At 42.0% G+C, this 12054-nt stretch overlaps 1 long non-coding RNA gene and 1 other non-coding gene across 2 annotated transcripts; one reads left to right on the top strand and one right to left on the bottom strand.

Annotated features, from left to right (window-relative positions):
* Window positions 1–8909: 8909 nt before the first annotated feature.
* On the bottom strand, window positions 8910–8982 carry TRNAV-UAC. Its single transcript has one exon. It is a non-coding gene; the product is annotated as a tRNA-Val (tRNA).
* A 1071-nt stretch (window positions 8983–10053) lies between these two features.
* LOC111825978 lies at window positions 10054–11783 on the top strand. The gene is made up of 3 exons (XR_002829214.1): window positions 10054–10152; window positions 11365–11418; window positions 11613–11783. It is a non-coding gene; the product is annotated as an uncharacterized LOC111825978 (long non-coding RNA).
* Window positions 11784–12054: the final 271 nt, after the last annotated feature.

Here is a 12054-nt window from a genome sequence, read left to right as displayed (position 1 = left end):
CGCATCAATGTTTCTAACTCTCTATCCCTCTCCCTTCCTCTCTGTAAAAAATCAATAAAATATATTTTAAAAAAATAAAAATAAAAAGATACTTTGCTTCATCTATTCTTCACGCTGCTGATGGAATGGAATGTAAACCTGATTTTGTCGCTTTCCTGACAAACCCTTTGGTGGGTCCCTCTGCCATGGTCTGAGTTCCACCTCCGACACATCTTAGTAGCATGACTGCATGTCTCCATATCCTCATTCTTAAAATAGATATAAAAATTTATCTTTTGCCCTCTGTACTATCTACAATTCATCAAATGTGCTAGGCAGTTTCCTGCTTCTGTGCATTTGGCCTCAAATGCCTTCCTCTCCCAACTTGTCTGCCCTCTGAAGAGGAATTTTTCTGTCCCACATGTAGAATTCACCACTTGTTCTGGCCTTTGTGTCCCACCTCTTTCTTGTCCACAGGTGTATCTAAGCACCTGTACAATTATAGAAATTGATATAAATGATAGCTGGTAATGACTGGTCCCAAAGCATTCATTCATTTATTAATATTCATTGAGCATCTACTATATTCTAGGCCCAGCTTTAGATGCTGGAGATATAAGTAAATCAAATGGGAAAAACACCTGCCCTCATAGAATTTATAGTCTAATGTGGGGAGTGGGAAAATAATGAATAAGAGAATGAACTATAAAGAGCCTGAGGTGGGTGGGTGCTTGGCAGTCATGCCAGGGAGAGATGATGGTGGCATGGCCCAAAGTGGTGGCATGAAGGTAATGAGAAATGGCTGGATTGTGACTGTCTTTGGAAGATGGTAGCAATAGGATTTTCCAACAGATGATGTGGATGCAAAAAAAAAAAAATGAGCGCCTGAGGCCTGAGTGACTGAGAGAACAGAGCTACCATTTACTGGGGAAGGAGAAGGTTCCAGGGGAGCAGAGATTTGGGGGCAATGGTGTGGAGATCTTTCATTTGAGAGGCCAAAGGGACACCCAAGTGTTGGGGTTGAGTGGGCAGCTGGCTAGAAAGTTCTGAAGCTCAGGGGAAAGTCCAGCTGGGCTGGTAGTACCCTACACTCCTCACAGTTAATGTGTACATGAACCCATAGCCTCAGTCCCACAGCTGCTCCCCCAAAACTGCACAGTAGATGAGCAATTGGCACCAGTTTAACTGTTGACTGTTCATCCAGGAGGCACGCAGCTCCACCCCCATCTTCAAGAAAAGCTGGGATGGCTGAAATGCAGAAAGGCCCTGTCAGTTGGGTAAACATCAGTTATGCCAAGACCCTCTTTTGGGGGAACCAAAGATGAGGTGAGTGATCACTGACAATGTCTCCTTAATAACCAAATCAATTTGGCCCAGAGGCCATGTCTGTTACTGAAGAGGGTCTATGCAGCTGCAACTGAGCAAACCCAGAGTTCAAATGAAGCTCAGGACCTGTCCAGTTGCCTTTGCAATATCTGGTCTAGGGGTGGGCCCTGTAGGAGCTCCACATCCTGCAGAAACAAAGCAGAAAACAAAAAGGAAAGGTCAAGGAGGTCCGGCCACTGTGTACCTGTGGAGAGAAAGACCTACGAGGAGGCCTAGTTTTTGAGCCACTTCCTGTGTTCACTCAGAGGTTGGGCAGATTTCTGGAGTTTTCCATCTTCCCAGCTCCCCTCTCTAGAAAGCAGCCTGGGGTTCTGAGGCACCAGGTCCTTATGGAAATGAGCAGAGAGAGAAGGGACAACAAGCGTTTGACAGGAAGAGCTGTCAGCAAGGGAGCAGCAACGTGCTGTAGTCCCCAAAATGATTAATCACAAAAGCTGGCGAACAAAAGCAAAAGCATGTTTGACTACAATATCTTATAATAGCAGAAGCTAAGCAAAACTTTGCTCTGGTTGGGTAGCTTAGTTGGTTAGAGCATCATCTTGATATGCCAAGGTTTCGGATTTAATCCCCGGTCAGGGCACATATAAGAAACAACCAATGAATGCATAAATAAGTGGAAAAACAAGTTGATGTTTTTCCTTCTCTGTCTCTAAAAAAAGTGAGGAAATAATAATAATAATAATAAAAGACATTGTTGGAATAAGCAAAGAAAACAGGCCGATCTTCAAAGGAAAACAAAGAATAAAAGATTTAGATTATGCGGCTTTGTATTTTTCTCCCTACTGGGACTGTTTTTGAGATTCCTCCACAGGTTATGAGTTTCCACTAGAGCAAGCATGCCAACTTGAGGCCCGCAGCCGCATGCAGCCCACAACAAATATTTTTGCAGCCCAGCCAATATAACGGTATGTAAGAAACGTTTTAATAAAAATTTCATAACTTAATTTTTGCAATATCCTGTTATACATAATTATTAATAATGAACTACAACATCCGATAATGACTGACTACTATAATCGTGTTGCATTCATTTCCCTTAAGCGCCTTACACGCAGGTGCACCATTTCTCTCCACTAATACCAGCAGCGAATATTTTAGAGCCGATGGCCACTTCATTAGTCTTGGATTGACCTGTTTGGTGTGTGCAACAGGAAATATTTCACTTTCGGAGAACAATAGCTTTATTTGTGTTATGCTTATTCATCTGTGCAGTTATTCAGTGTCTGGTAAGTTAATGTTCAAGAAAAAGTATTAATTTGTATTAAAATGTTCTATTATTTTATGTTAACAATGACTCATTTATTTCAACCCTTTGTATTCAGCATGTCTCTATAGAAATAAACCTATGTTTCTATGAAAATGGAAGCTTTTTTTTTTTTTTGCAGCCCACATAAACTTACACTTTGTTTATTTGGCCCCTGTTAGCCTTTGAGTTTGACATGCTTGCACTGGAGCATTAGTCAACAGAGCCAAATATCAACAGTACAACGATTGAAATTTCTTTTGCCAAATTTTTTAAACTTAAACTATATAGGTAGGTACATTGTTATTCACTTAATTAGGGTACTCCTAAGGCTTAGGAAGAGCCACACTCAAGGGGCCAAAGAGCCGCATATGGCTCGCGAGCCGCAGTTTGCCGACCACGGCACTAGAGCATCTGAGATGTCTGCCACTCACCAATTTTAGAGTCATGCAATACGGGTTCATTCTGCCCTTTTGCCCAAAGGGCCACGCCATAGGGAAACACTTGTTACCACAGTGAGGAAATTCAAGGCATAGCTATTTCTTGAAATGTACCTTGCAAGCCCAAGAGGAGAAGTATGTATTGGATGCACATAGGAAAGACTCTTTTAGTCTCTTTGATTGGATTTCACTAAATATAGAGCTTTCCTTCCCATGGAAACAGATGAAGCTGAGGAGAAAAGTATAAAATTATGAATGATAAAACTGTAACCAGCTTCCAATCTACTTGAGAAACAAGAATAAGGCATGGGAGAAAAACAGTAGGTTGAAATAATGTCCCTTTCCATGAAGAAAGAAGGAAATTGCTTCTGGTGTGAAAATGTTACTATTTTAGGCGACAGACATATTCATGGGTAAATCTGTTATCTGTACCTGCTTCACACAGATGAACCTCAAAAACATATGCTATGTGACAGAAAAAAGACCATATGCTATATGATTCCATTTAAATGAAATGTCCCGAATAGGCAAATCTATAGAGACAGAAAGTAGATCAGTAGCTGGGCTAGGGAGTGGAGGGCTGGGTGGAGGTGGGAAGTGGAGAAACAGATTCTTTTGGGAGTGATGAAAATGTTCTAAAATTAGATTGTGTGCTCCACAAATCTGTAAATATACTTACGAAAAACCATGGAATTGCACACTTTAAATGGATATGTAAATTACATCGCAAGCAAGCTGCTTTAAAAAATAAAATCTGTTGTCCCTGATCGTTGACACACCAGCAAAGAGGACGCTTACCTGTAAGATGAAGCTTGGTAATTTTTTTGTTTTTATATAATAGCCATGAGCAATTAATTGACTGATATAATTTACTAAGGAGGGTGTTTTTAAAATCCTTGTTGGCTTTGAATCCAAAATGTACAATGTAAGATAAATAGCAGCCTGCTTCAGTTATAAGACATAAGCAGTGCTTTACTCGGATGATTAGTGCATTCCTAAGTGAACCTTCATCTAATGCGTATGTGAGGTCAATCCATTTACCTCATTTCACTGTAGTAAAGAGCCACTGCCACCGTGGAACAGAAACAGCGAAGAGTAAATTAGACAAAGAATCTTTGTCTTCAGGTTCCCAGTGTGCAATAAAACACATTTTCCCAGGCGCGTTATGCCTTATTCCTCTATCTGGATTGCAAGCTGATTCAGTGCAAGTATAATTTTATACTGTATTTTTTTCTCTGCCTCCTGGAGCATCCCTCTAGTTCAGGGTAGAGCACTGGTCATTTTCTGCTGGCTTCTTTCCTTCCATGGCGCATGAGGATGGAGGGCCTTGGTTAGGTGGGTAAGAGAATTTAAACTTCTCAAGCCTACCCACTGGACCATATTCCATTCCACTCAGACAGATGAGATTCTCTAAATGTAAATTTTTGGAGCTCCCTAGCCATGCAATAAAAGCTTAACAATAGAACAGGGAAGAATGCAGAGTTCTGTGCCTCCCGACAGTGTGTCTTTTATTGCAGATATCGCCCAAATGAGCAGGTCTAATTTAAAAATAGGTTGGTACAAGAGGTCACCAGTTCGATTCCCCTTCAGGACACATGCTCGGGTTGTGGGCTCGATCCCCATTGTGGGGCCAATGCAGGAGGCAGCCAATCGATGATCTTCCTGTCTCATTGATGTTTCTATCTCTCTACCCCTTTCCCTTCCTCTCTCTCTAAAAATCAATAAAAAATATTTTTTAAAAATAGGTTGGTAAACTTTTATAGTATTTCTTCACATTTGGGGGGATCACAGAACAGGGTTGTTAGACTCAGCATATGTTTGGCCCATAGCAGGTACTCAGGGATGGGTTCTTGAATGAACAGGCAAACGAATGAATGGATAAACAAATCTCAATGACAATCACAAAGAGAAATCTGAGGATGAGCCCTGTGGATATCTGAGAACCAGAGGTATTGGGATCTAAACCTTTAAAGGTTGTTTAGATGTTCTTGCTGAGGAAAGGTCAAAGAGGAAAGGAAAAACAACAAAACCACAAAAGCATCTTAAACTATTAAGAGTTATTGAGACAGTCCTGGCCTGTGGGTTCAGTTGGTTGGGCATTGGTGCTCCAGGTCAAGGGCACATGCCAGGTTGTGGGTTTGATCCCCGGTAGGGGGTGTGCAGAAGGCCAATCACACATAACAATCTTTCTCCCTTCTTCCTCCTCTAAAAAACTCAATAAACTATTATCCTTTTGTTTTTTTAAAACAATTTTTATTGATTTCAGAAAGGAAGGTAAAGGGAGAGAGAGATAGAAAGAATCATTGATAGGCTGCCTGCGCGCCCCACACTGGGAATCGAGCCCACAACCCGGGCATGTGCCCTGACCGGGAACTGAACCGTGACCTCCTGGTCCATACATAGGTCAACACTCAACCACTGAGCCATGCCAGTCGAGCAAACTGTTATCCTTTTAGAAAAATGTTCTTATTGATTTTAGAGAGAGAAAAATAGAGAGAGGGAGAAAGATTGATCGAGTGCCTACAGTCAGACCCGCAAACTGGGTATGTCTCTTAACTGGGAATCCAACTGGCAACCTTTCCATGCACAGGACGATGTTCAACCAACTGAGCCACACCAGCCAGGGCAATAAACTATTCTTTTTTTAAAAAGTTACTGGGACATGTTGCAAGGAGAAAGAAGCAGACAATTAGTCTGAATGATCTCTACTTAGAATGATCTCTACATCATTTGCAAAATGATGTTAGGATTATATCTTTACAAGTCTTTCCAAATACTGAGAAATGTGACTAAATAACAAAAGCGGTGTGATTGGGGAATCATGAAAGTGAGTACTCTACCAGTAAAATGTGAGAGGGTAGAAAGGAGAATGATTCAAACCAGGAATTCTGAGTCTGCTTGTGTGAGTTTTGTCATGTCTGTCTACTAGGTCATTTACAGAGTGGAGAGGCCTCCTCCTCCCTACCCTCTTTATTTATTTTCTGTTACCCACATAAATACCCAATGACCATAAAGAAGCTATTTTGTTCAGAATTAACTAAAAAAGAAATCCTGAGCTGATGGGCCCTTGAGAGTTGAAGATTTAAAAGTTGAATTGGATGACATTTTAGATATTTGCCTTTAATTTCTTCTTATTTAAGCATATCATTCTTGCTGGGACCATATTTAGCCATTTAAAAATAATTTAGTATATTGAGTCTTTGGCTGTTTCTGACTGTCAGTTGGATTATTCTTTCTATTAGAGTCCAGTGGTACTCAGCATGTTTTGTTAATCTATATTTATTTATTTTTATTTTATTATTTTTAATCTTTATTGTTGAAAGTATTACATATGTCCCATTGACCTCTTCTACCCCACCCCGCCCCCTATGTTAATCCATATTTAAACTAGGGTGACCTCACGTCCTGATTTGCCTGGGACAGTCCTGGTTTACACCTGTTGTCCCAGCAGAATTATTAATAGCAACCTCTTCTACTCTCAATAGCATCCTGGTTTGGAAGATTAAACTTTATAATCACTTTAACTGTGACTCCTAAAAATTTACAAGAACATGTCACACTTTTCTACTAATTGTTGAATCTGTAGCTATTTTATACAATTTCTGAGACCCTTTCTTCTTTCTAGCCCATTTTAAGCATCCTTTGAACTTCAGAAGGCTCCTCACAGAGCCAAAAAGCCAGCGGTGAGACAGAGAGAACTGCATCCACACAAAGGCAACTGTTGTTCATTAATAACACATATTAATTAACATGCTTTGCTAATTAATAATATTTTAATTATTTAGGTTGCATTTCTATTAATCATCTATATTATTAATTCAATTACATTAAGTGTTTAATGAATGCTAATGGTTGGCTGGCACCTACCTTCATAGCCAAACAGAAGTAAGAACAAGAAGCCTTCTATCTTGAGTGGCATTCTCCCCTTGTCCTTGGCTGCAGCTCTACCTTATCCAAGTGGAGAGCTTCCCCAGGAGCAGGAGATTAACTTGAGCACTGGCCTCATTAAGCACCTTATGCCATTTAGTTCTTAGGGCTTTGGCTGAGCCCCACCAAGTTAACCCATATAGTTACCTGCTTTAACAAGGAAGTCTTAGACAAGAATCTAGTGTCAACTGAGGTCTGTTTAGCCAAGGAAAATATTGGTTTTATTCTATCTTTAAATGTAATGGAAGCACTGGAGGGAAATGGAAACTAGAATCAGAAGATCCAGGTCTTAATTCTTTCTCTGCCCTCATCTTCTATCTAGTGGGTGACCTTGAGCAATTTCCTGCCAAATAAGCACTAACATTCAAGAGTTCTGTGAAAATGACATGGATTCCTCTCTTAGAAAGCAACTTGGCTTCATGTTCATACCTATTCACTCGGGAAAATATTAAAATACATTGCTTGTTATTTATAATAACAAAAAGTTGGAAACAATATACGTGGCCAGTGAAACAGGTATTGTTAAAAGTGCAACAGGTAGGGTTAAAAGCAGATTCCCAAGCCAGGCGGGGTAAATCCCAGCTCAACCATTTGTTTTGTGACCTTGGGCCAAGTTACTTAAGGTCTCTGTGTTTCAACTTTTTGATCTGTAAGGTAATGATAATGCCTACTTCATGGAGTTAGTTTGAGAATTAAATAGGATTATATATGTAAAAAGTTCTAGAGATCTTTTTCACAACAGTGTGAATATAATTCACATTACTGAGCTGTATACTTAAAAATGGTTAAGACTATAAAAATAAAGTTAAAACTTGAAGCGATTGTACTAACAGGGACAATCACATGTCATGCCCTAGAGTTAGAAAAGGTTACAGATTTACACACTGTATAAGCAACACTATGTGGAAAAAATGCAGAGAAAAGGACTGCGGTTTCCCTTGCCTTTTTGCTTCTTGGCCACCACTATCCTACCTCAGCTCCCAGGGTCCCAGACACCTTTCCTTCATTCCTCTTGTCAAAGAAGAAAAAGGCCAATATTAAAAAGATAATGACCCCTCAAAATGAATGCTAGTGGTTGGCTGGCACTAGTCAGTTCACCTCCCAAGCCTTCCTGTACTCCTATATGAAACTAATAAAGAGGAACAAAAAGGAACTAGAGAAGCGTTGTTCAATCAGCATTTATTGAGTGTCTACAAGCCTGACATTTATTCTGTATTGTATATGGATTCATTAAACAGACAAAGGTCTATTTAACAAACTCCACTGTTGTATTAAAAAGAAAAAGACTGTAAAGGAGACATATGTAGTACTTTAAACAATAAAAGAAAAGAAAAAAAGGACTGTTAGTAATTTTTTAAATAGAAAAAGACTGTTTTCCCTATTCTGTATAATACTAATAATTATTTAATCAATAATAATTTGATAAACAATAATTATTCAAGACAGAATAATTATTATTAATCATTAATAAATAATAATAAGTAATAACCCTTCAATAATTGAACAGCAATCAAAGAGCTGTGGTATTGTCATATTTTATTTGGAGGCTTTGGGGGGCGGCCTGTCTTGGCTTGCAGGGAAAGGGCCACGCTGGGTGGTTTTGCTTCTCCCCAGAGCTAGACTTTCAGGCCGCCCTGAAGTAGCGGAGGGAAGGTGGGGGTAGGGTCCTGGAGGGCCGCGGGGTGCTCCGAGACTACAACATTGCCGGGCCCCCACCTCTGCTGTTTTTCAGTTGAGACAATGGCGGCCGGGAATGGAGGAGCCGGGTATCTTTCATTACGCTTCTGTTATAAAAGCATTCTAAAAATTAAAGAAATAAAATAAAAATCTGTTTAAAGGGAGAAAAGAAAGTACCACGTTTTTGTTTTCTACGTTTCCATGTGAACAAGTCACAGCACTTTAAAATCAAAAGTAGGAGCCGAAGCACCTGAGGGTGGTCCCACTGGGGCTCGAACCCAGGACCTTCTGCGTGTAAAGCAGACGTGATAACCACTACACTATGGAACCTCCGTGAGGGAAAGCCCATCGTTTACTTACTTATAGTCTTCCGTCATAAACCGCGTTCCGCTGAAGCCACGCCCCTCCGCCGTAACTCCACCCCCGTGCTGGCCCCTCCCTCTCCCGAGAACCCGCGTTCGAAGTGGGGCGGGGCGGAGCTCACGCGCCTGCGTTTAGACCGCTCGCCGTCTGCGCGCCAGATTGTTCTCCCCGCGACCGGTTGTCCCTCTATCCTTCCCCCCTTCCCCGCTCAACCGCGGTGTTTGCGGGGCGGTCTCGGCGGGCTGAAGAGGACCACATCCGGGGCACAACCCCTTAGGGCAGCTTCCCTCAGCTGGTGAGGGGCCCGCACTTTTCTCATTTTCCCCACGGGCACACTGAGCCGCTTCTGGCGGTTTGAAGGGCGGACAGGAGCGCTACTAGAGTCAAAGATTCAGGCGGCGTGGAGTGTGGGGTGGGCTGGGGGCGGGGATCACTTTTATATCGGCATTTATTTTGCCAGGGTTGGAAAAGGCCGCTGGGGAGTCGGCCTGTTGCCCCAGAAGGTAGGCTCTTACTGCTCCCCTGACCTTTTCCACAGCCTTCTCTCTAGGGGGGCTAAACATTGCAGGACTTTTGTTTGCTTTGGCTGGGGTAGGGTTGGAGTGGTGGTGTAGACAAAACACCGCTTTATGGCTGGGGTGGGGGGTGAAGCTGGAGCGGACACAACATTTGAGGGACCCAATGCAAAATAAATAGTGCCAGGCCTTTTGTTCGCGTTAAGAATTCTAAAACGGTGACCTCAGAGCACTAAACCCTTGAACCTGGCGCTGTGGTTCCAGGACTGTGGTCCCTATAAGGTGCTGGGACCCTTCATTACAAAGGGCGCCTGCATGGTTTTTTTCCTGGTTTTCATTGTCAGTGCCATTTATTCATACCATCTCTCTCCCTCCTCCCCCGACTGTGCCTCTGGCTGGATCTCTGTCACCATCCTAGGATTGCTTGCCATCCTCAAGCTTGAAAACCACGTAAAACCATATCTTTAAGTGCTGAGTGGGACATGGCTGAAGGCTGCGGCTGTCCTTTTCACTGGAGTTTTCCTCCGAAGCTACCAGAATGATGGAGAAATGATACTGATTGTATGAAAACAACCCCTTCAGATAACTCCTGTCTTCCTGGGAAGGCCCCTGAAAGAAACAGGTGTGTGGAAGGTGCACTAATCTGGGGACCTGATTTGGATTCTAGTCCTCTCTTGGCTACTTACTAGCTGTGTCCTCTTGAACTAGTCAGTTCACCTCTCAAGCCTTCCTGTCCTCCTATATGAAATGCATGGGTTGGAATAGACACCTTCCCCCCACCCCACCCCCCACCCCCCGACTTTCCCCTTTGTGTCTAAATGTTATCCCAACTTTCCAGGTGGGAAAATGGAGGTAGTTATCTGCCATGTCAGTTTTTTCACAGAATTAGAGGCAGGCCTGCAGTTAGTGCTTGGGTTCTCTAGTACCAGGTTTCCTATGTCCTAGTCAGCGCCCTGGAATATTTCTTTCCGGGCCCCTTCCGGAAGGCCTTTTTGTTGATACATTCTGAGAGGACTCTTGAGCACTTGGTGCTTAGGTCGCAAGCCACGAGATGACTATGAGTGCACAGCCACCAGCGGAGGATGACTTCATAAAAGCTCCATGTTTCCTCCTAGTCAATGAGTCATAATGACCCTAGGATGCTCAGTAATAAGTATGTCCCACCTGTTTCCAAACCCCTGTGAGTTCAAAACAAGGCTTCTAAGAATTGGGTCTGTAATTATACTCACCAGTTGTGTTTTTGGTTTGTGTCTCTAGACCAGTGATGGCGAACCTTTTGAGCTCGGCGTGTCAGCATTTTGAAAAACCCTAACTTAACTCTGATGCCGTGTCACATATAGACATTTTTTGATATTTGCAACCATAGTAAAACAAAGACTTATATTTTTGATATTTATTTTATATATTTAAATGCCATTTAACAAAGAAAAATCAACCAAAAAAATGAGTTTGCGTGTCACCTCTGACACGCGGGTCATAGGTTCGCCAACACTGCTCTAGGGAGTGCTTTGCTCTTCCTTCAGCTTTCTTCCTGCCCTTGCTCTAAGGGTGGGTTTGCCAAGTGCAAGCTTTGGTCAGGTTGCCACACATATACTCCATGTAGAAAAGAAGCTGGTGCACCTCTGATGCATGCAACACAGGGTTCTGCCTTTAGTGAAAAACTCCTCTTGCTTTTCTCCATTTTGACAAGGAGGGAGACTTTTGTTCCACTCCCTGCTGCTGTCAAGGTGTAGTCACAGTCTTCGTAACTAGTGAAGTACAATATGGTTTACAAAGCACTTTCGTATACATTCCTGTGAGGTAACCATAGTAAATATTACTATATATTTTTCAGCTAAAGAAGTTGAAGCCGAAGATATTGAATGCCTTGTCTGAGACCATTCTGCTGGTGAGTGGCAGGGCTGGGCTCATACTCACTCTTCTGATACCTAAGTGATTTCGGGAGGCCCGTGTCCACAAAGGCTACATATTTTTCCCATGAGGGCCATGGTCTTTTGTAATATTTTGTATGCATGCCAGCAAGGAAATGGATACTTTTTCTTTTTTATCTTTTGTAATTTCAAATGAAATCCACAAAAGCAGGAACCAAGAACCTGCGGAAACAGCTGTTGATTTTCACATTGAAACCACCAGAGTCATGGATAGTGCCTCAGATGGCCACAGTTTTGCCCGGCACTTCAGTCTGTTCAGTTGGATTTGTGAGACCTGTCACCCCCAGGTAATGCCTATGATCATCTCAACAAGTATAAGACAAACACACAAAGTAGTAAATAAAGACTAGAAGTCACTTCAAGGTTTTTGAGTCCTTCGATTTCTACTATGTTCAGTGTGGCTTCCCCAGTGTTTGGCTTCACTAATGGAGGGAAACTCAACCAAAAGGACTGCAGTCCCAAACACTGACCTGATTTAAAAAGCTCAGTGGACTTGGTTTCATTTTAGAAACAATTGTACTTGTCTTTCAATGAGTACTCAAGTATTTATTAAGTAAAATGAGTCATTACCTCAGTAAAATAAACTTCACCTT

Source organism: Myotis lucifugus, unplaced genomic scaffold (genome assembly GCF_000147115.1).
Source record: "Myotis lucifugus unplaced genomic scaffold, Myoluc2.0 scaffold_49, whole genome shotgun sequence".
NCBI lineage: Eukaryota > Metazoa > Chordata > Mammalia > Chiroptera > Vespertilionidae > Myotis > Myotis lucifugus.
Note: the sequence above shows the minus strand (reverse complement) of the source record. Positions and strands in the feature narration are given on the sequence as shown.